This window comes from Tachypleus tridentatus, chromosome 12 (assembly GCF_004210375.1).
Source record: "Tachypleus tridentatus isolate NWPU-2018 chromosome 12, ASM421037v1, whole genome shotgun sequence".
Lineage (NCBI taxonomy): Eukaryota > Metazoa > Arthropoda > Merostomata > Xiphosura > Limulidae > Tachypleus > Tachypleus tridentatus.
Genome location: NC_134836.1, coordinates 119,304,238 through 119,331,472, shown reverse-complemented (window position 1 = coordinate 119,331,472; position 27,235 = coordinate 119,304,238). Strand labels below are relative to the sequence as shown.

General features: G+C 35.0%; 9 non-coding genes across 9 annotated transcripts; all 9 read right to left on the bottom strand.

Moving 5' to 3' along the window:
- Positions 1 to 209: 209 nt before the first annotated feature.
- On the bottom strand, positions 210 to 281 carry TRNAW-CCA (transfer RNA tryptophan (anticodon CCA)). Its single transcript has one exon. It is a non-coding gene; the product is annotated as a tRNA-Trp (tRNA).
- Positions 282 to 2,158: 1,877 nt separating this feature from the next.
- TRNAW-CCA (transfer RNA tryptophan (anticodon CCA)) lies at positions 2,159 to 2,230 on the bottom strand. The gene has a single exon. It is a non-coding gene; the product is annotated as a tRNA-Trp (tRNA).
- Positions 2,231 to 4,109: 1,879 nt separating this feature from the next.
- Positions 4,110 to 4,181, bottom strand: TRNAW-CCA (transfer RNA tryptophan (anticodon CCA)). Its single transcript has one exon. It is a non-coding gene; the product is annotated as a tRNA-Trp (tRNA).
- Positions 4,182 to 6,063: 1,882 nt separating this feature from the next.
- TRNAW-CCA (transfer RNA tryptophan (anticodon CCA)) lies at positions 6,064 to 6,135 on the bottom strand. The gene has a single exon. It is a non-coding gene; the product is annotated as a tRNA-Trp (tRNA).
- Positions 6,136 to 9,969: 3,834 nt separating this feature from the next.
- TRNAW-CCA (transfer RNA tryptophan (anticodon CCA)) lies at positions 9,970 to 10,041 on the bottom strand. Its single transcript has one exon. It is a non-coding gene; the product is annotated as a tRNA-Trp (tRNA).
- A 1,882-nt stretch (positions 10,042 to 11,923) lies between these two features.
- On the bottom strand, positions 11,924 to 11,995 carry TRNAW-CCA (transfer RNA tryptophan (anticodon CCA)). The gene has a single exon. It is a non-coding gene; the product is annotated as a tRNA-Trp (tRNA).
- A 5,760-nt stretch (positions 11,996 to 17,755) lies between these two features.
- TRNAW-CCA (transfer RNA tryptophan (anticodon CCA)) lies at positions 17,756 to 17,827 on the bottom strand. Its single transcript has one exon. It is a non-coding gene; the product is annotated as a tRNA-Trp (tRNA).
- Positions 17,828 to 19,659: 1,832 nt separating this feature from the next.
- TRNAW-CCA (transfer RNA tryptophan (anticodon CCA)) lies at positions 19,660 to 19,731 on the bottom strand. Its single transcript has one exon. It is a non-coding gene; the product is annotated as a tRNA-Trp (tRNA).
- Positions 19,732 to 25,398: 5,667 nt separating this feature from the next.
- TRNAW-CCA (transfer RNA tryptophan (anticodon CCA)) lies at positions 25,399 to 25,470 on the bottom strand. Its single transcript has one exon. It is a non-coding gene; the product is annotated as a tRNA-Trp (tRNA).
- Positions 25,471 to 27,235: the final 1,765 nt, after the last annotated feature.

Below are 27,235 nucleotides of genomic sequence, written 5' to 3'. Positions count from 1 at the left end.
CAGTGTAAGGGAAGGCACCTAGATATCAAGACTCACCGCCAACTCTGGGCTACTGTTTTACCAGCGAATAGTGGAATTGTTCGTCACACAATAACGCCTTACGGATAACAAGGCAAGCATGTTTGGTGTGACGGGGATGCGAACCCGCGAAACTCAGATCACAAGTCGCTCGCCTTAACCCACCTGGCCATGCTGGGCCAAAATAATTCTGATCCGGACGTGACTCGAACACGCAACCTTCTGATCTGGAGTCAGACGCGCTACCATTGCGCCACCGGACCGTTTATAGTAAGCTCGGAAATGTTTTAGAGGCATCAAAATTCAGCGAAAAACCAAATAATTGGGGTGGTTTGGGTAGGGCCTTCCTGCTTCATTAGTTACTGTAGTGGCACTATATTGGTTTTCCAAATTGTAACGAATAAAAAACTTTATAGTTTTGTCTGTTTTGTATAATTCTAGATATAATTGTACAAACAAATGCTTTGAAAGACGATTATATTACATGCAATTACTTAACATAAGAAAGCTGTCAACTTGGGTACCTGCAAAATATTAATACTGTTTGAAGTATATGATTATTTTCTTCTAAGTCCACATCTAAATGAAAAGTAATACATAAAATAAATGATAAACAAACAAATTATTACGACACGTGCGCTACTTTTCATGTTCACTCGTTATTTAGGCTTAAGCAGATTTTCCTTTTCTTTTCACTTTCAATGTCTTTGGAGACGTCTGGGAGCACTTTGACTTTATCCAACTCGTGATATAACACGCAGTGCCTTTGATAAGCAATATTATATCACAAAGTTGAAAACATATTCGAGAGGTGAAGACACGATAGGGAACAATTTCTACAAGAAACGGAATAATATAATAAAACGTGGCTGAATTAGCTCAAACCTTGAAATTGATGGACTGACGGTAACTTAGGTCTGATAGTAAAACAGATTTGTAAGTCACTGACCACTTCCAAGTACTTATATTCCTCTTCAAAATTTTACTGCTTTCTGTTTATGGTGTCTTCATTAGAACACTTCATATTTATGTAAACTTCTGAAACTCCTTACATTTTTATTTACATTACATCCAGTGCTACTTGTAACTTCTGACAATATTTGTCATTACACTCTTATCAAATTTTTTATTGTTTATTTTCAGTTTTAGGCCCTCTAGTTTTCATAATCCTGATGTTTTCCTAGACATTTTATATAATGAAGGATCATGATCATTTAAAAAAAAATTAAAATCCAGTTTTTTGTTGGCCAAGTACGCAAATTTCTAGGATTAACCTTTCAATTTATTAGCACTTTTATTCACCAAACATGCTCAATATAAGAAATTGAATTGTCCGAGGTCTTTCAAAATTAAAAATGGCCGATACAAAATAGAAAGCAACCCAGTACCAACAACTTCATTTACAAAAAATTGATGGTGGATTTTTTATTGAACCGTAATTTCAGGATGTTTCACGAGCAGTCTGAACAACAACTGTTTTCACATAACTTCTACTACAAAAATTTCTGAAAACTCATTTTCACAACATTCAAGGATATCAAGGGTCTTAGCAGATGGTTTACTGTACGTTTGGTTGGATGTTTTATTTATCAGTAGCCTTTGTAAATACCATTTCTGAAATGTTACCCAGTCTACTTGGGTAACAAATACGAACTGGCTATTGAAACTGGTTTTATAGGTTTAACAGGCAACACAGACTTAATAAGAGGACTGTTAGAATTCTATGCCACCTGTACTTTAAATGTAAGTTTTGTTGCACTAAAGAAATGTTGACAACGGTCACATGAGAACTTAACACTGTAGCAGTTAACTTGTAGTTTGATTATAATGTCGTAATTTTTGTTAAGCCTACACACGTCGTTTCGGTTTGGTTTTCTGAATTTTGCGCAAAAGTACACGAGGGTTATTTGCGATAGCCGTATCTAATTTAGCAGTGTAAGGGAAGGCACCTAGATATCAAGACTCACCGCCAACTCTGGGCTACTGTTTTACCAGCGAATAGTGGAATTGTTCGTCACACAATAACGCCTTACGGATAACAAGGCAAGCATGTTTGGTGTGACGGGGATGCGAACCCGCGAAACTCAGATCACAAGTCGCTCGCCTTAACCCACCTGGCCATGCTGGGCCAAAATAATTTTGATCCGGACGTGACTCGAACACGTAATCTTCTGATCTGGAGTCAGACGAGATACCATTGCGCCACCGGACCGTTTATAGTAAGCTCGGAAATGTTTTAGAGGCATCAAAATTCAGCGAAAACCAAATAATTGGGGTGGTTTGGGTGGGGCCTTCCTGCTTCATTAGTTACTGTAGTGGCACTATATTGGTTTTCCAAATTGTAACGAATAAAAACACTTTATAGTTTTGTCTGTTTTGTATAATTCTAGATATAATTGTACAAACAAATGCTTTGAAAGACGATTATATTACATGCAATTACTTAACATAAGAAAGCTGTCAACTTGGGTACCTGCAAAATATTAATACTGTTTGAAGTATATGATTATTTTCTTCTAAGTCCACATCTAAATGAAAAGTAATACATAAAATAAATGATAAACAAACAAATTATTACGACACGTGCGCTACTTTTCATGTTCACTCGTTATTTAGGCTTAAGCAGATTTTCCTTTTCTTTTTCACTTTCAATGTCTTTGGAGACGTCTGGGAGCACTTTGACTTTATCCAACTCGTGATATAACACGCAGTGCCTTTGATAAGCAATATTATATCACAAAGTTGAAAACATATTCGAGAGGTGAAGACACGATAGGGAACAATTTCTACAAGAAACGGAATAATATAATAAAACGTGGCTGAATTAGCTCAAACCTTGAAATTGATGGACTGACGGTAACTTAGGTCTGATAGTAAAACAGATTTGTAAGTCACTGACCACTTCCAAGTACTTATATTCCTCTTCAAAATTTTACTGCTTTCTGTTTATGGTGTCTTCATTAGAACACTTCATATTTATGTAAACTTCTGAAACTCCTTACATTTTTATTTACATTACATCTAGTGCTACTTGTAACTTCTGACAATATTTGTCATTAAACTCTTATCAAATTTTTTATTGTTTATTTTCAGTTTTAGGCCCTCTAGTTTTCATAATCCTGATGTTTTCCTAGACATTTTATATAATGAAGGATCATGATCATTTAAAAAAAATTAAAATCCAGTTTTTTGTTGGCCAAGTACGCAAATTTCTAGGATTAACCTTTCAATTTATTAGCACTTTTATTCACCAAACATGCTCAATATAAGAAATTGAATTGTCCGAGGTCTTTCAAAATTAAAAATGGCCGATACAAAATAGAAAGCAACCCAGTACCAACAACTTCATTTACAAAAAAATTGATGGTGGATTTTTTATTGAACCGTAATTTCAGGATGTTTCACGAGCAGTCTGAACAACAACTGTTTTCACATAACTTCTACTACAAAAATTTCTGAAAACTCATTTTTCACAACATTCAAGGATATCAAGGGTCTTAGCAGATGGTTTACTGTACGTTTGGTTGGATGTTTTATTTATCAGTAGCCTTTGTAAATACCATTTCTGAAATGTTACCCAGTCTACTTGGGTAACAAATACGAACTGGCTATTGAAACTGGTTTTATAGGTTTAACAGGCAACACAGACTTAATAAGAGGACTGTTAGAATTTTATGCCACCTGTACTTTAAATGTAAGTTTTGTTGCACTAAAGAAATGTTGACAACGGTCACATGAGAACTTAACACTGTAGCAGTTAACTTGTAGTTTGATTATAATGTCGTAATTTTTGTTAAGCCTACACACGTCGTTTCGGTTTGGTTTTCTGAATTTTGCGCAAAAGTACACGAGGGTTATTTGCGATAGCCGTATCTAATTTAGCAGTGTAAGGGAAGGCACCTAGATATCAAGACTCACCGCCAACTCTGGGCTACTGTTTTACCAGCGAATAGTGGAATTGTTCGTCACACAATAACGCCTTACGGATAACAAGGCAAGCATGTTTGGTGTGACGGGGATGCGAACCCGCGAAACTCAGATCACAAGTCGCTCGCCTTAACCCACCTGGCCATGCTGGGCCAAAATAATTTTGATCCGGACGTGACTCGAACACGTAACCTTCTGATCTGGAGTCAGACGAGATACCATTGCGCCACCGGACCGTTTATAGTAAGCTCGGAAATGTTTTAGAGGCATCAAAATTAAGCGAAAAACCAAATAATTGGGGTGGTTTGGGTGGGGCCTTCCTGCTTCATTAGTTACTGTAGTGGCACTATATTGGTTTTTCCAAATTGTAACGAATAAAAAAACTTTATAGTTTTGTCTTGTTTTGTATAATTCTAGATATAATTGTACAAACAAATGCTTTGAAAGACGATTATATTACATGCAATTACTTAACATAAGAAAGCTGTCAACTTGGGTACCTGCAAAATATTAATAGTGTTTGAAGTATATGATTATTTTCTTCTAAGTCAACATCTAAATGAAAAGTAATACATGAAATAAATGATAAATCAAACAAATTATTACGACACGTGCGCTACTTTTCATGTTCACTCGTTATTTAGGCTTAAGCAGATTTTCCTTTTTTTTTCACTTTCAATGTCTTTGGAGACGTCTGGGAGCACTTTGACTTTATCCAACTCGTGATATAACACGCAGTGCCTTTGATAAGCAATATTATATCACAAAGTTGAAAACATATTCGAGAGGTGAAGACACGATAGGGAACAATTTCTACAAGAAACGGAATAATATAATAAAACGTGGCTGAATTAGCTCAAACCTTGAAATTGATGGACTGACGGTAACTTAGGTCTGATAGTAAAACAGATTTGTAAGTCACTGACCACTTCCAAGTACTTATATTCCTCTTCAAAATTTTACTGCTTTCTGTTTATGGTGTCTTCATTAGAACACTTCATATTTATGTAAACTTCTGAAACTCCTTACATTTTTATTTACATTACATCCAGTGCTACTTGTAACTTCTGACAATATTTGTCATTACACTCTTATCAAATTTTTTATTGTTTATTTTCAGTTTTAGGCCCTCTAGTTTTCATAATCCTGATGTTTTCCTAGACATTTTATATAATGAAGGATCATGATCATTTAAAAAAAAAATTAAAAATTTAGTTTTTTGTTGGCCAAGTACGCAAATTTCTAGGATTAACCTTTCAATTTATTAGCACTTTTATTCACCAAACATGCTCAATATAAGAAATTGAATTGTCCGAGGTCTTTCAAAATTAAAAATGGCCGATACAAAATAGAAAGCAACCCAGTACCAACAACTTCATTTACAAAAAATTGATGGTGGATTTTTTATTGAACCGTAATTTCAGGATGTTTCACGAGCAGTCTGAACAACAACTGTTTTCACATAACTTCTACTACAAAAATTTCTGAAAACTCATTTTCACAACATTCAAGGATATCAAGGGTCTTAGCAGATGGTTTACTGTACGTTTGGTTGGATGTTTTATTTATCAGTAGCCTTTGTAAATACCATTTCTGAAATGTTACCCAGTCTACTTGGGTAACAAATACGAACTGGCTATTGAAACTGGTTTTATAGGTTTAACAGGCAACACAGACTTAATAAGAGGACTGTTAGAATTCTATGCCACCTGTACTTTAAATGTAAGTTTTGTTGCACTAAAGAAATGTTGACAACGGTCACATGAGAACTTAACACTGTAGCAGTTAACTTGTAGTTTGATTATAATGTCGTAATTTTTGTTAAGCCTACACACGTCGTTTCGGTTTGGTTTTCTGAATTTTGCGCAAAAGTACACGAGGGTTATTTGCGATAGCCGTATCTAATTTAGCAGTGTAAGGGAAGGCACCTAGATATCAAGACTCACCGCCAACTCTGGGCTACTGTTTTACCAGCGAATAGTGGAATTGTTCGTCACACAATAACGCCTTACGGATAACAAGGCAAGCATGTTTGGTGTGACGGGGATGCGAACCCGCGAAACTCAGATCACAAGTCGCTCGCCTTAACCCACCTGGCCATGCTGGGCCAAAATAATTTGATCCGGACGTGACTCGAACACGCAACCTTCTGATCTGGAGTCAGACGCGATACCATTGCGCCACCGGACCGTTTATAGTAAGCTCGGAAATGTTTTAGAGGCATCAAAATTAAGCGAAAAACCAAATAATTGGGGTGGTTTGGGTGGGGCCTTCCTGCTTCATTAGTTACTGTAGTGGCACTATATTGGTTTTCCAAATTGTAACGAATAAAAAACTTTATAGTTTTGTCTGTTTTGTATAATTCTAGATATAATTGTACAAACATATGCTTCTAAAGACGATTATATTACATGCAATTACTTAACATAAGAGAGCTGTCAACTTGGGTACCTGCAAAATATTAATAGTGTTTGAAGTATATGATTATTTTCTTCTAAGTCCACATCTAAATGAAAAGTAATACATGAAATAAATGATAAATCAAACAAATTATTACGACACGTGCGCTACTCTTCATGTTCACTCGTAATTTAGGCTTAAGCAGATTTTCCTTTTCTTTTTCATTTTCAATGTCTTTGGAGACGTCTGGGAGCACTTTGACTTTATCCAACTCGTGATATAACACGCAGTGCCTTTGATAAGCAATATTATATCACAAAGTTGAAAACATATTCGAGAGGTGAAGACACGATAGGGAACAATTTCTACAAGAAACGGAATAATATAATAAAACGTGGCTGAATTAGCTCAAACCTTGAAATTGATGGACTGACGGTAACTTAGGTCTGATAGTAAAACAGATTTGTAAGTCACTGACCACTTCCAAGTACTTATATTCCTCTTCAAAATTTTACTGCTTTCTGTTTATGGTGTCTTCATTAGAACACTTCATATTTATGTAAACTTCTGAAACTCCTTACATTTTTATTTACATTACATCCAGTGCTACTTGTAACTTCTGACAATATTTGTCATTACACTCTTATCAAATTTTTTATTGTTTATTTTCAGTTTTAGGCCCTCTAGTTTTCATAATCCTGATGTTTTCCTAGACATTTTATATAATGAAGGATCATGATCATTTAAAAAAAAATTAAAAATCCAGTTTTTTGTTGGCCAAGTACGCAAATTTCTAGGATTAACCTTTCAATTTATTAGCACTTTTATTCACCAAACATGCTCAATATAAGAAATTGAATTGTCCGAGGTCTTTCAAAATTAAAAATGGCCGATACAAAATAGAAAGCAACCCAGTACCAACAACTTCATTTACAAAAAATTGATGGTGGATTTTTTATTGAACCGTAATTTCAGGATGTTTCACGAGCAGTCTGAACAACAACTGTTTTCACATAACTTCTACTACAAAAATTTCTGAAAACTCATTTTTCACAACATTCAAGGATATCAAGGGTCTTAGCAGATGGTTTACTGTACGTTTGGTTGGATGTTTTATTTATCAGTAGCCTTTGTAAATACCATTTCTGAAATGTTACCCAGTCTACTTGGGTAACAAATACGAACTGGCTATTGAAACTGGTTTTATAGGTTTAACAGGCAACACAGACTTAATAAGAGGACTGTTAGAATTCTATGCCACCTGTACTTTAAATGTAAGTTTTGTTGCACTAAAGAAATGTTGACAACGGTCACATGAGAACTTAACACTGTAGCAGTTAACTTGTAGTTTGATTATAATGTCGTAATTTTTGTTAAGCCTACACACGTCGTTTCGGTTTGGTTTTCTGAATTTTGCGCAAAAGTACACGAGGGTTATTTGCGATAGCCGTATCTAATTTAGCAGTGTGGAGGGAAGGCACCTAGATATCAAGACTCACCGCCAACTCTGGGTTACTGTTTTACCAGCGAATAGTGGAATTGTTCGTCACACAATAACGCCTTACGGATAACAAGGCAAGCATGTTTGGTGTGACGGGGAAGCGAACCCGCGAAACTCAGATCACAAGTCGCTCGCCTTAACCCACCTGGCCATGCTGGGCCAAAATAATTTTGATCCGGACGTGACTCGAACACGTAACCTTCTGATCTGGAGTCAGACGAGATAACATTGCGCCACCGGACCGTTTATAGTAAGCTCGGAAATGTTTTAGAGGCATCAAAATTCAGCGAAAAACTAAATATTTGGGGTGGCTTGGGTGGGGCCTTCCTGCTTCATTAGTTACTGTAGTGGCACTATACTGGTTTTTGCAAATTGTAACGAATAAAAAACTTTATAGTTTTGTCTTGTTTTTATAATTCTAGATATAATTGTACAAACAAATGCTTTGAAAGACGATTATATTACATGCAATTACTTAACATTAGAAAGCTGTCAACTTGGGTACCTGCAAAATATTAATACCGTTTGAAGTAAATGATTATTTTCTTCTAAGTCCACATCTAAATGAAAAGTAATACACTAAAATAAATGATAAACAAACAAATTATTACGACACGTGCGCTACTTTTCATGTTCACTCGTTATTTAGGCTTAAGCAGATTTTCCTTTTTTTTTCATTTTCAATGTCTTTGGAGACGTCTGGAAGCACTTTGACTTTATCCAACTCGTGATATAACACGCAGTGCCTTTGATAAGCAATATTATATCACAAAGTTGAAAACATATTCGAGAGGTGGAGACACGATATGGAACAATTTCTACAAGAAACGGAATAATATAATAAAACGTGGCTGAATTAGCTCAAACCTTGAAATTGATGGACTGACGGTAACTTAGGTCTGATAGTAAAACAGATTTGTAAGTCACTGACCACTTCCAAGTACTTATATTCCTCTTCAAAATTTTACTGCTTTCTGTTTATGGTGTCTTCATTAGAACAATTCATATTTATGTAAACTTCTGAAACTCCTTACATTTTTATTTACATTACATCCAGTGCTACTTGTAACTTCTGACAATATTTGTCATTACACTCTTATCAAATTTTTTATTGTTTATTTTCAGTTTTAGGCCCTCTAGTTTTCATAATCGTGATGTTTTCCTAGACATTTTATATAATGAAGGATCAGGATCATTTAAAAAAAAATTAAAAATCCAGTTTTTTGTTGGCCAAGTACGCAAATTTCTAGGATTAACCTTTCAATTCATTAGCACTTTTATTCACCAAACATGCTCAACATAAGAAATTGAATTGTCCGAGGTCTTTCAAAATTAAAAATGGCCGATACAAAATAGAAAGCAACCCAGTACCAACAACTTCATTTACAAAAAATTGATGGTGGATTTTTTATTGAACCGTAATTTCAGGATGTTTCACGATCAGTCTGAACAACAACTGTTTTCACATAACTTCTACTACAAAAATTTCTGAAAACTCATTTTTCACAACATTCAAGGATATCAAGGGTCTTAGCAGATGGTTTACTGTACGTTTGGTTGGATGTTTTATTTATCAGTAGCCTTTGTAAATACCATTTCTGAAATGTTACCCAGTCTACTTGGGTAACAAATACGAACTGGCTATTGAAACTGGTTTTATAGGTTTAACAGGCAACACAGACTTAATAAGAGGACTGTTAGAATTCTATGCCACCTGTACTTTAAATGTAAGTTTTGTTGCACTAAAGAAATGTTGACAACGGTCACATGAGAACTTAACACTGTAGCAGTTAACTTGTAGTTTGATTATAATGTCGTAATTTTTGTTAAGCCTACACACGTCGTTTCGGTTTGGTTTTCTGAATTTTGCGCAAAAGTACACGAGGGTTACTTGCGATAGCCGTATCTAATTTAGCAGTGTAAGGGAAGGCACCTAGATATCAGTACTCACCGCCAACTCTGGGCTACTGTTTTACCAGCGAATAGTGGAATTGTTCGTCACACAATAACGCCTTACGGATAACAAGGCAAGCATGTTTGGTGTGACGGGGATGCGAACCCGCGAAACTCAGATCACAAGTCGCTCGCCTTAACCCACCTGGCCATGCTGGGCCAAAATAATTTGATCCGGACGTGACTCGAACACGCAACCTTCTGATCTGGAGTCAGACGCGATACCATTGCGCCACCGGACCGTTTATAGTAAGCTCGGAAATGTTTTAGAGGCATCAAAATTCAGCGAAAACCAAATATTTGGGGTGGTTTGGGTGGGGCCTTCCTGCTTCATTAGTTACTGTAGTGGCACTATATTGGTTTTCCAAATTGTAACGAATAAAAAAACTTTATAGTTTTGTCTTGTTTTTATAATTCTAGATATAATTGTACAAACAAATGCTTTGAAAGACGATTATATTACATGCAATTACTTAACATTAGAAAGCTGTCAACTTGGGTACCTGCAATATATTAATACCGTTTGAAGTATATGATTATTTTCTTCTAAGTCCACATCTAAATGAAAAGTAATACATAAAATAAATGATAAACAAACAAATTATTACGACACGTGCGCTACTTTTCATGTTCACTCGTTATTTAGGCTTAAGCAGATTTTCCTTTTTTTTTTCATTTTCAATGTCTTTGGAGACGTCTGGGAGCACTTTGACTTTATCCAACTCGTGATATAACACGCAGTGCCTTTGATAAGCAATATTATATCACAAAGTTGAAAACATATTCGAGAGGTGAAGACACGATGGAACAATTTCTACAAGAAACGGAATAATATAATAAAACGTGGCTGAATTAGCTCAAACCTTGAAATTGATGGACTGACGGTAACTTAGGTCTGATAGTAAAACAGATTTGTAAGTCACTGACCACTTCCAAGTACTTATATTCCTCTTCAAAATTTTACTGCTTTCTGTTTATGGTGTCTTCATTAGAACACTTCATATTTATGTAAACTTCTGAAACTCCTTACATTTTTATTTACATTACATCCAGTGCTACTTGTAACTTCTGACAATATTTGTCATTACACTCTTATCAAATTTTTTATTGTTTATTTTCAGTTTTAGGCCCTCTAGTTTTCATAATCCTGATGTTTTCCTAGACATTTTATATAATGAAGGATCATGATCATTTAAAAAAAAATTAAAAATCCAGTTTTTTGTTGGCCAAGTACGCAAATTTCTAGGATTAACCTTTCAATTTATTAGCACTTTTATTCACCAAACATGCTCAATATAAGAAATTGAATTGTCCGAGGTCTTTCAAAATTAAAAATGGCCGATACAAAATAGAAAGCAACCCAGTACCAACAACTTCATTTACAAAAAATTGATGGTGGATTTTTTATTGAACCGTAATTTCAGGATGTTTCACGAGCAGTCTGAACAACAACTGTTTTCACATAACTTCTACTACAAAATTTCTGAAAACTCATTTTCACAACATTCAAGGATATCAAGGGTCTTAGCAGATGGTTTACTGTACGTTTGGTTGGATGTTTTATTTATCAGTAGCCTTTGTAAATACCATTTCTGAAATGTTACCCAGTCTACTTGGGTAACAAATACGAACTGGCTATTGAAACTGGTTTTATAGGTTTAACAGGCAACACAGACTTAATAAGAGGACTGTTAGAATTCTATGACACCTGTACTTTAAATGTAAGTTTTGTTGCACTAAAGAAATGTTGACAACGGTCACATGAGAACTTAACACTGTAGCAGTTAACTTGTAGTTTGTTTATAATGTCGTAATTTTTGTTAAGCCTACACACGTCGCTTCGGTTTGGTTTTCTGAATTTTGCGCAAAACTAAACGAGGGTTATTTGCGATAGCCGTATCTAATTTAGCAGTGTAAGACTAGAGGGAAGGCACCTAGATATCAAGACCCACCGCCAACTCTGGGTTACTGTTTTACCAGCGAATAGTGGAATTGGTCGTCACACAATAACGCCTTACGGATAACAAGGCAAGCATGTTTGGTGTGACGGGGATGCGAACCCGCGAAACTCAGATCACAAGTCGCTCGCCTTAACCCACCTGGACATGCTGGGCCAAAATAATTTGATCCGGACGTGACTCGAACACGCAACCTTCTGATCTGGAGTCAGACGCGATACCATTGCGCCACCGGACCGTTTATAGTAAGCTCGGAAATGTTTTAGAGGCATCAAAATTAAGCGAAAAACCAAATAATTGGGGAGGTGTGGGTGGGGACTTCCTGCTTCATTAGTTACTGTAGTGGCACTATATTTGTTTTTGCAAATTGTAACGAATAAAAAAACTTTATAGTTTTGTCTTGTTTTTATAATTCTAGATATAATTGTACAAACAAATGCTTTGAAAGACGATTATATTACATGCAATTACTTAACATTAGAAAGCTGTCAACTTGGGTACCTGCAAAATATTAATAGTGTTTGAAGTATATGATTATTTTCTTCTAAGTCCACATCTAAATGAAAAGTAATACATGAAATAAATGATAAATCAAACAAATTATTACGACACGTGCGCTACTCTTCATGTTCACTCGTAATTTAGGCTTAAGCAGATTTTCCTTTTCTTTTCCATTTTCAATGTCTTTGGAGACGTCTGGAAGCACTTTCACTTTATCCAACTCGTGAGATAACTCGCAGTGCCTATGATAAGCAATATTATATCACAAAGTTGAAAACATATTCGAGAGGTGGAGACACAAGATGGAACAATTTCTACAAGAAACGGAATAATATAATAAAACGTGGCTGAATTAGCTCAAACCTTGAAATTGATGGACTGACGGTAACTTAGGTCTGATAGTAAAACAGATTTGTAAGTCACTGACCACTTCCAAGTACTTATATTCCTCTTCAAAATTTTACTGCTTTCTGTTTATGGTGTCTTCATTAGAACACTTCATATTTATGTAAACTTCTGAAACTCTTACATTTTTTTTAATATTACATCCAGTGCTACTTGTAACTTCTGACAATATTTGTCATTACACTCTTATCAAATTTTTTATTGTTTATTTTCAGTTTTAGGCCCTCTAGTTTTCATAATCCTGATGTTTTCCTAGACATTTTATATAATGAAGGATCATGATCATTTAAAAAAAAATTTAAAATCCAGTTTTTTTGTTGGCCAAGTACGCAAATTTCTAGGATTAACCTTTCAATTTATTAGCACTTTTATTCAGCAAACATGATCACTATTAGAAATTGAATTGTCCGAGGTCTTTCAAAATTAAAAATGGCCGATACAAAATAGAAAGCAACCCAGTACCAACAACTTCATTTACAAAAAATTGATGGTGGATTTTTTATTGAACCGTAATTTCAGGATGTTTCACGAGCAGTCTGAACAACAACTGTTTTCACATAACTTCTACTACAAAAATTTCTGAAAACTCATTTTTCACAACATTCAAGGATATCAAGGGTCTTAGCAGATGGTTTACTGTACGTTTGGTTGGATGTTTTATTTATCAGTAGCCTTTGTAAATACCATTTCTGAAATGTTACCCAGTCTACTTGGGTAACAAATACGAACTGGCTATTGAAACTGGTTTTATAGGTTTAACAGGCAACACAGACTTAATAAGAGGACTGTTAGAATTCTATGCCACCTGTACTTTAAATGTAAGTTTTGTTGCACTAAAGAAATGTTGACAACGGTCACATGAGAACTTAACACTGTAGCAGTTAACTTGTAGTTTGATTATAATGTCGTAATTTTTGTTAAGCCTACACACGTCGTTTCGGTTTGGTTTTCTGAATTTTGCGCAAAAGTACACGAGGGTTATTTGCGATAGCCGTATCTAATTTAGCAGTGTAAGGGAAGGCACCTAGATATCAAGACTCACCGCCAACTCTGGGCTACTGTTTTACCAGCGAATAGTGGAATTGTTCGTCACACAATAACGCCTTACGGATAACAAGGCAAGCATGTTTGGTGTGACGGGGATGCGAACCCGCGAAACTCAGATCACAAGTCGCTCGCCTTAACCCACCTGGCCATGCTGGGCCAAAATAATTTTGATCCGGACGTGACTCGAACACGTAACCTTCTGATCTGGAGTCAGACGAGATAACATTGCGCCACCGGACCGTTTATAGTAAGCTCGGAAATGTTTTAGAGGCATCAAAATTCAGCGAAAACCAAATATTTGGGGTGGTTTGGGTGGGGCCTTCCTGCTTCATTAGTTACTGTAGTGGCACTATATTGGTTTTTCAAATTGTAACGAATAAAAAACTTTATAGTTTTGTCTGTGTTTTATAATTCTAGATATAATTGTACAAACAAATGCTTTGAAAGACGATTATATTACATGCAATTACTTAACATTAGAAAGCTGTCAACTTGGGTACCTGCAAAATATTAATACTGTTTGAAGTATATGATTATTTTCTTCTAAGTCCAAATCTAAATGAAAAGTAATACATAAAATAAATGATAAACAAACAAATTATTACGACACGTGCGCTACTTTTCATGTTCACTCGTTATTTAGGCTTAAGCAGATTTTCCTTTTCTTTTTCACTTTCAATGTCTTTGGAGACGTCTGGGAGCACTTTGACTTTATCCAACTCGTGATATAACACGCAGTGCCTTTGATAAGCAATATTATATCACAAAGTTGAAAACATATTCGAGAGGTGAAGACACGATAGGGAACAATTTCTACAAGAAACGGAATAATATAATAAAACGTGGCTGAATTAGCTCAAACCTTGAAATTGATGGACTGACGGTAACTTAGGTCTGATAGTAAAACAGATTTGTAAGTCACTGACCACTTCCAAGTACTTATATTCCTCTTCAAAATTTTACTGCTTTCTGTTTATGGTGTCTTCATTAGAACACTTCATATTTATGTAAACTTCTGAAACTCCTTACATTTTTATTTACATTACATCCAGTGCTACTTGTAACTTCTGACAATATTTGTCATTACACTCTTATCAAATTTTTATTGTTTATTTTCAGTTTTAGGCCCTCTAGTTTTCATAATCCTGATGTTTTCCTAGACATTTTATATAATGAAGGATCATGATCATTTAAAAAAAAATTAAAATCCAGTTTTTTGTTGGCCAAGTACGCAAATTTCTAGGATTAACCTTTCAATTTATTAGCACTTTTATTCACCAAACATGCTCAATATAAGAAATTGAATTGTCCGAGGTCTTTCAAAATTAAAAATGGCCGATACAAAATAGAAAGCAACCCAGTACCAACAACTTCATTTACAAAAAATTGATGGTGGATTTTTTATTGAACCGTAATTTCAGGATGTTTCACGAGCAGTCTGAACAACAACTGTTTTCACATAACTTCTACTACAAAATGTCTGAAAACTCATTTTCACAACATTCAAGGATATCAAGGGTCTTAGCAGATGGTTTACTGTACGTTTGGTTGGATGTTTTATTTATCAGTAGCCTTTGTAAATACCATTTCTGAAATGTTACCAGTCAGTAACAAATACGAACTGGCTATTAAAACTGGCTTTATAGGTTTAACAGGCAACACAGACTTAATAAGAGGACTGTTAGAATTCTATGCCACCTGTACTTTAAATGTAAGTTTTGTTGCACTAAAGAAATGTTGACAACGGTCACATGAGAACTTAACACTGTAGCAGTTAACTTGTAGTTTGATTTAAGTAATTTTTGTGTAACGTCGTTTCGGTTTGGTTTTCTGAATTTTGCGCAAAAGTACACGAGGGTTATTTGCGATAGCCGTATCTAATTTATCAGTGTAAGGGAAGGCACCTAGATATCAAGACTGACCGCCAATTCTTGGGTTACTGTTTTACATGTAAATGGTGGAATTGTTCGTCACACAATAACGCCTTACGGATAACCAGGCAAGCATGTTTGGTGTGATGGGGATGCGATCCCGCGAAACTCAGATCACAAGTCGCTCGCCTTAACCCACCTGGCCATGCTGGGCCAAAATATATTTGATCGGACGTGACTCGAACACGCAACCTTCTGATCTGGAGTCAGACGAGATAACATTGCGCCACCGGACCGTTTATAGTAAGCTCGGAAATGTTTTAGAGGCATCAAAATTCAGCGAAAAACTAAATATTTGGGGTGGCTTGGGTGGGGCCTTCCTGCTTCATTAGTTACTGTAGTGGCACTATACTGGTTTTTGCAAATTGTAACGAATAAAAAAACTTTATAGTTTTGTCTTGTTTTTATAATTCTAGATATAATTGTACAAACAAATGCTTTGAAAGACGATTATATTACATGCAATTACTTAACATTAGAAAGCTGTCAACTTGGGTACCTGCAAAATATTAATACCGTTTGAAGTAAATGATTATTTTCTTCTAAGTCCATATCTAAATGAAAAGTAATACATAAAATAAATGATAAATCAAACAAATTATTACGACTCGAGCGCTACTTTTCATGTTCACTCGTTATTTAGGCTCAAACAGATTTTCCTTTTTTTTTTCATTTTCAATGTCTATGGAGACGTCTAAAAGCACTTTGACTTTATCCAACTCGTGAGATAACTCGCAGTGCCTATGATAAGCAATATTATATCACAAAGTTGAAAACATATTCGAGAGGTGGAGACACAAGATGGAACAATTTCTACAAGAAACGGAATAATATAATAAAACGTGGCTGAATTAGCTCAAACCTTGAAATTGATGGACTGACGGTAACTTAGGTCTGATAGTAAAACAGATTTGTAAGTCACTGACCACTTCCAAGTACTTATATTCCTCTTCAAAATTTTACTGCTTTCTGTTTATGGTGTCTTCATTAGAACACTTCATATTTATGTAAACTTCTGAAACTCTTACATTTTTATTTACATTACATCCAGTGCTACTTGTAACTTCTGACAATATTTGTCATTACACTCTTATCAAATTTTTTATTGTTTATTTTCAGTTTTAGGCCCTCTAGTTTTCATAATCCTGATGTTTTCCTAGACATTTTATATAATGAAGGATCATGATCATTTAAAAAAAATTAAAATCCAGTTTTTTGTTGGCCAAGTACGCAAATTTCTAGGATTAACCTTTCAATTTATTAGCACTTTTATTCACCAAACATGCTCAATATAAGAAATTGAATTGTCCGAGGTCTTTCAAAATTAAAAATGGCCGATACAAAATAGAAAGCAACCCAGTACCAACAACTTCATTTACAAAAAATTGATGGTGGATTTTTTATTGAACCGTAATTTCAGGATGTTTCACGAGCAGTCTGAACAACAACTGTTTTCACATAACTTCTACTACAAAATTTCTGAAAACTCATTTTCACAACATTCAAGGATATCAAGGGTCTTAGCAGATGGTTTACTGTACGTTTGGTTGGATGTTTTATTTATCAGTAGCCTTTGTAAATACCATTTCTGAAATGTTACCCAGTCTACTTGGGTAACAAATACGAACTGGCTATTGAAACTGGTTTTATAGGTTTAACAGGCAACACAGACTTAATAAGAGGACTGTTAGAATTTTATGCCACCTGTACTTTAAATGTAAGTTTTGTTGCACTAAAGAAATGTTGACAACGGTCACATGAGAACTTAACACTGTAGCAGTTAACTTGTAGTTTGTTTATAATGTCGTAATTTTTGTTAAGCCTACACACGTTGTTTCGGTTTGGTTTTCTGAATTTTGCGCAAAAGTACACGAGGGTTATTTGCGATAGCCGTATCTAATTTAGCAGTGTAAGGGAAGGCACCTAGATATCAAGACTCACCGCCAACTCTGGGCTACTGTTTTACCACCGAATAGTGGAATTGTTCGTCACACAATAATGCCTTACGGATAACAAGGCAAGCATGTTTAGTGTGACGGGGATGCGAACCCGCGAAACTCAGATCACAAGTCGCTCGCCTTAACCCACCTGGCCATGCTGGGCCAAAATAATTCTGATCCGGACGTGACTCGAACACGCAACCTTCTGATCTGGAGTCAGACGCGCTACCATTGCGCCACCGGACCGTTTATAGTAAGCTCGGAAATGTTTTAGAGGCATCAAAATTCAGCGAAAAACCAAATAATTGGGGTGGTTTGGGTAGGGCCTTCCTGCTTCATTAGTTACTGTAGTGGCACTATATTGGTTTTTCCAAATTGTAACGAATAAAAAAACTTTATAGTTTTGCCTGTTTTGTATAATTCTAGATATAATTGTACAAACAAATGCTTTGAAAGACGATTATATTACATGCAATTACTTAACATAAGAAAGCTGTCAACTTGGGTACCTGCAAAATATTAATAGTGTTTGAAGTATATGATTATTTTCTTCTAAGTCCAAATCTAAATGAAAAGTAATACATGAAATAAATGGTAAATCAAACAAATTATTACGACACGTGCGCTACTCTTCATGTTCACTCGTAATTTAGGCTTAAGCAGATTTTCCTTTTCTTTTCCATTTTCAATGTCTTTGGAGACGTCTGGAAGCACTTTCACTTTATCCAACTCGTGAGATAACTCGCAGTGCCTATGATAAGCAATATTATATCACAAAGTTGAAAACATATTCGAGAGGTGAAGACACGATAGGGAACAATTTCTACAAGAAACGGAATAATATAATAAAACGTGGCTGAATTAGCTCAAACCTTGAAATTGATGGACTGACGGTAACTTAGGTCTGATAGTAAAACAGATTTGTAAGTCACTGACCACTTCCAAGTACTTATATTCCTCTTCAAAATTTTACTGCTTTCTGTTTAAGGTGTCTTCATTAGAACACTTCATATTTATGTAAACTTCTGACAATATTTGTCATTACACTCTTATCAAATTTTTTATTGTTTATTTTCAGTTTTAGGCCCTCTAGTTTTGATAATCCTGATGTTTTCCTAGACATTTTATATAATGAAGGATCATGATCATTTAAAAAAAAAATTTTAAATCCTGTTTTTTTGTTGGCCAAGTACGCAAATTTCTAGGATTAACCTTTCAATTTATTCGCACTTTTATTCAGCAAACATTATCACTATTAGAAATTGAATTGTCCGAGGTCTTTCAAAATTAAAAATGGCCGATACAAAATAGAAAGCAACCCAGTACCAACAACTTCATTTACAAAAAATTGATGGTGGATTTTTTATTGAACCGTAATTTCAGGATGTTTCACGAGCTGTCTGAACAACAACTGTTTTCACATAACTTTTACTTCAAAAATGTCTGAAAACTCATTTTTCACAACATTCAAGGATATCAAGGGTCTTAGCAGATGGTTTACTGTACGTTTGGTTGGATGTTTTATTTATCAGTAGCCTTTGTAAATACCATTTCTGAAATGTTACCCAGTCTACTTGGGTAACAAATACGAACTGGCTATTGAAACTGGTTTTATAGGTTTAACAGGCAACACAGACTTAATAAGAGGACTGTTAGAATTCTATGACACCTGTACTTTAAATGTAAGTTTTGTTGCACTAAAGAAATGTTGACAACGGTCACATGAGAACTTAACACTGTAGCAGTTAACTTGTAGTTTGATTATAATGTCGTAATTTTGTTAAGCCTACACACGTCGTTTCGGTTTGGTTTTCTGAATTTTGCGCAAAAGTACACGAGGGTTATTTGCGATAGCCGTATCTAATTTAGCAGTGTAAGGGAAGGCACCTAGATATCAAGACTCACCGCCAACTCTGGGCTACTGTTTTACCAGCGAATAGTGGAATTGTTCGTCACACAATAACGCCTTACGGATAACAAGGCAAGCATGTTTGGTGTGACGGGGATGCCAACCCGCGAAACTCAGATCACAAGTCGCTCGCCTTAACCCACCTGGCCATGCTGGGCCAAAATAATTTTGATCCGGACGTGACTCGAACACGCAACCTTCTGATCTGGAGTCAGACGCGATACCATTGCGCCACCGGACCGTTTATAGTAAGCTCGGAAATGTTTTAGAGGCATCAAAATTCAGCGAAAACTAAATAATTGGGGTGGTTTGGGTAGGGCCTTCCTGCTTCATTAGTTACTGTAGTGGCACTATATTGGTTTTGCAAATTGTAACGAATAAAAAAACTTTATAGTTTTGTCTGTTTTTATAATTCTAGATATAATTGTACAAACAAATGCTTTGAAAGACGATTATATTACATGCAATTACTTAACATAAGAAAGCTGTCAACTTGGGTACCTGCAAAATATTAATAGTGTTTGAAGTATATGATTATTTTCTTCTAAGTCCATATCTAAATGAAAAGTAATACATAAAATAAATGATAAATCAAACAAATTATTACGACACGTGCGCTACTTTTCATGTTCACTCGTTATTTAGGCTTAAGCAGATTTTCGTTTTCTTTTTCACTTTCAATGTCTTTGGAGACATCTGGGAGCACTTTGACTTTATCCAACTCGTCATATAACACGCAGTGCCTTTGATAAGCAATATTATATCACAAAGTTGAAAACATATTCGAGAGGTGAAGACACGATAGGGAACAATTTCTACAAGAAACGGAATAATATAATAAAACGTGGCTGAATTAGCTCAAACCTTGAAATTGATGGACTGACGGTAACTTAGGTCTGATAGTAAAACAGATTTGTAAGTCACTGACCACTTCCAAGTACTTATATTCCTCTTCAAAATTTTACTGCTTTCTGTTTAAGGTGTCTTCATTAGAACACTTCATATTTATGTAAACTTCTGACAATATTTGTCATTACACTCTTATCAAATTTTTTATTGTTTATTTTCAGTTTTAGGCCCTCTAGTTTTGATAATCCTGATGTTTTCCTAGACATTTTATATAATGAAGGATCATGATCATTTAAAAAAAAAATTTTAAATCCTGTTTTTTTGTTGGCCAAGTACGCAAATTTCTAGGATTAACCTTTCAATTTATTCGCACTTTTATTCAGCAAACATTATCACTATTAGAAATTGAATTGTCCGAGGTCTTTCAAAATTAAAAATGGCCGATACAAAATAGAAAGCAACCCAGTACCAACAACTTCATTTACAAAAAATTGATGGTGGATTTTTTATTGAACCGTAATTTCAGGATGTTTCACGAGCTGTCTGAACAACAACTGTTTTCACATAACTTTTACTTCAAAAATGTCTGAAAACTCATTTTTCACAACATTCAAGGATATCAAGGGTCTAAGCAGATGGTTTACTGTACGTTTGGTTGGATGTTTTATTTATCAGTAGCCTTTGCAGATACCATTTCTGAAATGTTACCCAGTCTACTAGGATAACAAATACCAACTGGCTCTTAAAACTGGCTTTATAGGTTTAACAGGCAACACAGACTTAATAAGAGGACTGTTAGAATTCTATGCCACCTGTTCTTTAAATGTAAGTTTTGTTGCACTAAAGAAATAAAATTTTGTAATTTTTGTTAAGCCTACACACGTCGGGTTTGGTTTTCTGATTTTGCCGTAGGGTTATTTGCGATAGCCGTATCTAATTTACTGGAAGGAAGGCACCTAGATATCAGACCCACCGCCAACTCTTGGGTTACTATTTTACCATGCGTATGGTGGAATTGTTCGTCACACAATAACGCCTTACGGATGACAAGGCAAGCATGTTTGGTGTGACGGGGATGCGAACAAGCGAAACTCAGATCACAAGTCGCTCGCCTTAACCCACCTGGCCATGCTGGGCCAAAATATATTTGATCCGGACGTGACTCGAACACGCAACCTTCTGATCTGGAGTCAGACGAGATAACATTGCGCCACCGAACCGTTTATAGGAAGCTCGGAAATGTTTTAGAGGCATCAAAATTCAGCGAAAAACTAAATATTTGGGGTGGCTTGTGTGGGGCCTTCCTGCTTCATTAGTTACTGTAGTGGCACTATACTGGTTTTTGCAAATTGTAACGAATAAAAAAACTTTATAGTTTTGTCTTGTTTTTATAATTCTAGATATAATTGTACAAACAAATGCTTTGAAAGACGATTATATTACATGCAATTACTTAACATTAGAAAGCTGTCAACTTGGGTACCTGCAAAATATTAATACCGTTTGAAGTAAATGATTATTTTCTTCTAAGTCCATATCTAAATGAAAAGTAATACATAAAATAAATGATAAATCAAACAAATTATTACGACACGTGCGCTACTTTTCATGTTCACTCGTTATTTAGGCTTAAGCAGATTTTCGTTTTCTTTTTCACTTTCAATGTCTTTGGAGACGTCTGGGAGCACTTTGACTTTATCCAACTCGTGATATAACACGCAGTGCCTTTGATAAGCAATATTATATCACAAAGTTGAAAACATATTCGAGAGGTGAAGACACGATAGGGAACAATTTCTACAAGAAACGGAATAATATAATAAAACGTAGCTGAATTAGCTCAAACCTTGAAATTGATGGACTGACGGTAAGTTAGGTCTGATAGTAAAACAGATTTGTAAGTCACTGACCACTTCCAAGTACTTATATTCCTCTTCAAAATTTTACTGCTTTCTGTTTATGGTGTCTTCATTGGAACAATTCATATTTATGTAAACTTCTGAAACTCCTTACATTTTTATTTACATTACATCCAGTGCTACTTGTAACTTCTGACAATATTTGTCATTACACTCTTATCAAATTTTTATTGTTTATTTTCAGTTTTAGGCCCTTTAGTTTTCATAATCCTGATGTTTTCCTAGACATTTTATATAATGAAGGATCATGATCATTTAAAAAAAAAATTAAAAATCCAGTTTTTTGTTGGCCAAGTACGCAAATTTCTAGGATTAACCTTTCAATTTATTAGCACTTTTATTCACCAAACATGCTCAATATAAGAAATTGAATTGTCCGAGGTCTTTCAAAATTAAAAATGGCCGATACAAAATAGAAAGCAACCCAGTACCAACAACTTCATTTACAAAAAATTGATGGTGGATTTTTTATTGAACCGTAATTTCAGGATGTTTCACGAGCAGTCTGAACAACAACTGTTTTCACATAACTTCTACTACAAAAATTTCTGAAAACTCATTTTTCACAACATTCAAGGATATCAAGGGTCTTAGCAGATGGTTTACTGTACGTTTGGTTGGATGTTTTATTTATCAGTAGCCTTTGTAAATACCATTTCTGAAATGTTACCCAGTCTACTTGGGTAACAAATACGAACTGGCTATTGAAACTGGTTTTATAGGTTTAACAGGCAACACAGACTTAATAAGAGGACTGTTAGAATTCTATGCCACCTGTACTTTAAATGTAAGTTTTGTTGCACTAAAGAAATGTTGACAACGGTCACATGAGAACTTAACACTGTAGCAGTTAACTTGTAGTTTGATTATAATGTCGTAATTTTTGTTAAGCCTACACACGTCGTTTCGGTTTGGTTTTCTGAATTTTGCGCAAAAGTACACGAGGGTTATTTGCGATAGCCGTATCTAATTTATCAGTGTAAGGGAAGGCACCTAGATATCAAGACTGACCGCCAATTCTTGGGTTACTGTTTTACCACCGAATGGTGGAATTGTTCGTCACACAATAACGCCTTACGGATAACCAGGCAAGCATGTTTGGTGTGATGGGGATGCGATCCCGCGAAACTCAGATCACAAGTCGCTCGCCGTAACCCACCTGGACATGCTGGGCCAAAATATATTTGATCGGGATGTGACTGGAACACGCAACCTTCTGATCTGGTGTCAGACGCGATACCATTGCGCCACCTTCCGTTTATAGGAAGCTCGAAAACGTTTTAGAGGCATCAAAATTCAGCGAAAAACGAAATATTTGGGGTGGCTTGGGTGGGGCCTTCCTGCTTCATTAGTTACTGTAGTGGCACTATATTGGTTTTGCAAATTGTAACGAATAAAAAAACTTTATAGTTTTGTCTTGTTTTTTATAATTCTAGATATAATTGTACAAACAAATGCTTTGAAAGACGATTATATTACATGCAATTACTTAACATTAGAAAGCTGTCAACTTGGGTACCTGCAAAATATTAATACTGTTTGAAGTAAATGATTATTTTCTTCTAAGTCCACATCTAAATGAAAAGTAACACACTAAAATAAATGATAAACAAACAAATTATTACGACACGTGCGCTACTTTTCATGTTCACTCGTTATTTAGGCTTAAGCAGATTTTCCTTTTCTTTTCACTTTCAATGTCTTTGGAGACGTCTGGGAGCACTTTGACTTTATCCAACTCGTGATATAACACGCAGTGCCTTTGATAAGCAATATTATATCACAAAGTTGAAAACATATTCGAGAGGTGAAGACACGATAGGGAACAATTTCTACAAGAAACGGAATAATATAATAAAACGTGGCTGAATTAGCTCAAACCTTGAAATTGATGGACTGACGGTAACTTAGGTCTGATAGTAAAACAGATTTGTAAGTCACTGACCACTTCAAAGTACTTATATTCCTCTTCAAAATTTTACTGCTTTCTGTTTATGGTGTCTTCATTAGAACAATTCATATTTATGTAAACTTCTGAAACTCCTTACATTTTTATTTACATTACATCCAGTGCTACTTGTAACTTCTGACAATATTTGTCATTACACTCTTATCAAATTTTTTATTGTTTATTTTCAGTTTTAGGCCCTCTAGTTTTCATAATCCTGATGTTTTCCTAGACATTTTATATAATGAAGGATCATGATCATTTAAAAAAAAAATTTAAAATCCAGTTTTTTTGTTGGCCAAGTACGCAAATTTCTAGGATTAACCTTTCAATTTATTAGCACTTTTATTCACCAAACATGCTCAATATAAGAAATTGAATTGTCCGAGGTCTTTCAAAATTAAAAATGGCCGATACAAAATAGAAAGCAACCCAGTACCAACAACTTCATTTACAAAAAATTGATGGTGGATTTTTTATTGAACCGTAATTTCAGGATGTTTCACGAGCAGTCTGAACAACAACTGTTTTCACATAACTTCTACTACAAAAATTTCTGAAAACTCATTTTTCACAACATTCAAGGATATCAAGGGTCTTAGCAGATGGTTTACTGTACGTTTGGTTGGATGTTTTATTTATCAGTAGCCTTTGTAAATACCATTTCTGAAATGTTACCCAGTCTACTTGGGTAACAAATACGAACTGGCTATTGAAACTGGTTTTATAGGTTTAACAGGCAACACAGACTTAATAAGAGGACTGTTAGAATTCTATGACACCTGTACTTTAAATGTAAGTTTTGTTGCACTAAAGAAATGTTGACAACGGTCACATGAGAACTTAACACTGTAGCAGTTAACTTGTAGTTTGATTATAATGTCGTAATTTTTGTTAAGCCTACAGACATCGTTTCGGTTTGGTTTTCTGAATTTTGCGCAAAAGTACACGAGGGTTATTTGCGATAGCCGTATCTAATTTAGCAGTGTAAGGGAAGGCACCTAGATATCAAGACTCACCGCCAACTCTGGGCTACTGTTTTACCACCGAATAGTGGAATTGTTCGTCACACAATAATGCCTTACGGATAACAAGGCAAGCATGTTTGGTGTGACGGGGATGCGAACCCGCGAAACTCAGATCACAAGTCGCTCGCCTTAACCCACCTGGCCATGCTGGGCCAAAATAATTCTGATCCGGACGTGACTCGAACACGCAACCTTCTGATCTGGAGTCAGACGCGCTACCATTGCGCCACCGGACCGTTTATAGTAAGCTCGGAAATGTTTTAGAGGCATCAAAATTCAGCGAAAAACCAAATAATTGGGGTGGTTTGGGTAGGGCCTTCCTGCTTCATTAGTTACTGTAGTGGCACTATATTGGTTTTTCCAAATTGTAACGAATAAAAAAACTTTATAGTTTTGTCTGTTTTGTATAATTCTAGATATAATTGTACAAACAAATGCTTTGAAAGACGATTATATTACATGCAATTACTTAACATAAGAAAGCTGTCAACTTGGGTACCTGCAAAATATTAATACTGTTTGAAGTATATGATTATTTTCTTCTAAGTCCACGTCTAAATGAAAAGTAATACATAAAATAAATGATAAACAAACAAATTATTACGACACGTGCGCTACTTTTCATGTTCACTCGTTATTTAGGCTTAAGCAGATTTTCCTTTTCTTTTTCACTTTCAATGTCTTTGGAGACATCTGGGAGCACTTTGACTTTATCCAACTCGTCATATAACACGCAGTGCCTTTGATAAGCAATATTATATCACAAAGTTGAAAACATATTCGAGAGGTGAAGACACGATAGGGAACAATTTCTACAAGAAACGGAATAATATAATAAAACGTGGCTGAATTAGCTCAAACCTTGAAATTGATGGACTGACGGTAACTTAGGTCTGATAGTAAAACAGATTTGTAAGTCACTGACCACTTCAAAGTACTTATATTCCTCTTCAAAATTTTACTGCTTTCTGTTTATGGTGTCTTCATTGGAACAATTCATATTTATGTAAACTTCTGAAACTCCTTACATTTTTATTTACATTACATCCAGTGCTACTTGTAACTTCTGACAATATTTGTCATTACACTCTTATCAAATTTTTTATTGTTTATTTTCAGTTTTAGGCCCTCTAGTTTTCATAATCCTGATGTTTTCCTAAACATTTTAATTTATGAAGGATCATGATTATTTAAAAAAAAAATTAAAAATCCAGTTTTTTTGTTGGCCAAGTACGCAAATTTCTAGGATTAACCTTTCAATTTATTAACACTTTTATTCACCAAACATGCTCAATATAAGAAATTGAATTGTCCGAGGTCTTTCAAAATTAAAAATGACCGATACAAAATAGAAAGCAACCCAGTACCAACAACTTCATTTACAAAAAATTGATGGTGGATTTTTTATTGAACCGTAATTTCAGGATGTTTCACGATCAGTCTGAACAACAACTGTTTTCACATAACTTCTACTACAAAAATTTCTGAAAACTCATTTTTCACAACATTCAAGGATATCAAGGGTCTTAGCAGATGGTTTACTGTACGTTTGGTTGGATGTTTTATTTATCAGTAGCCTTTGTAAATACCATTTCTGAAATGTTACCCAGTCTACTTGGGTAACAAATACGAACTGGCTGTTGAAACTGGTTTTATAGGTTTAACAGGCAACACAGACTTAATAAGAGGACTGTTAGAATTCTATGCCACCTGTACTTTAAATGTAAGTTTTGTTGCACTAAATAAATGTTGACAACGGTCACATGAGAACTTAACACTGTAGCAGTTAAATTGTAGTTTGATTATAATGTCGTAATTTTTGTTAAGCCTACACACGTCGTTTCATGAAGTAACATTTCTTTCATACACTAGGATATTTTCTATTAGTATTTTGTACTAATACACTTATTTCTGTCAGTTTTTGTAAATTCATACCTTGTTAATTTTAGAAATAAAGCACTTAGTAAGATTTTGATATTACTTATGATGTGATTTAGTTAA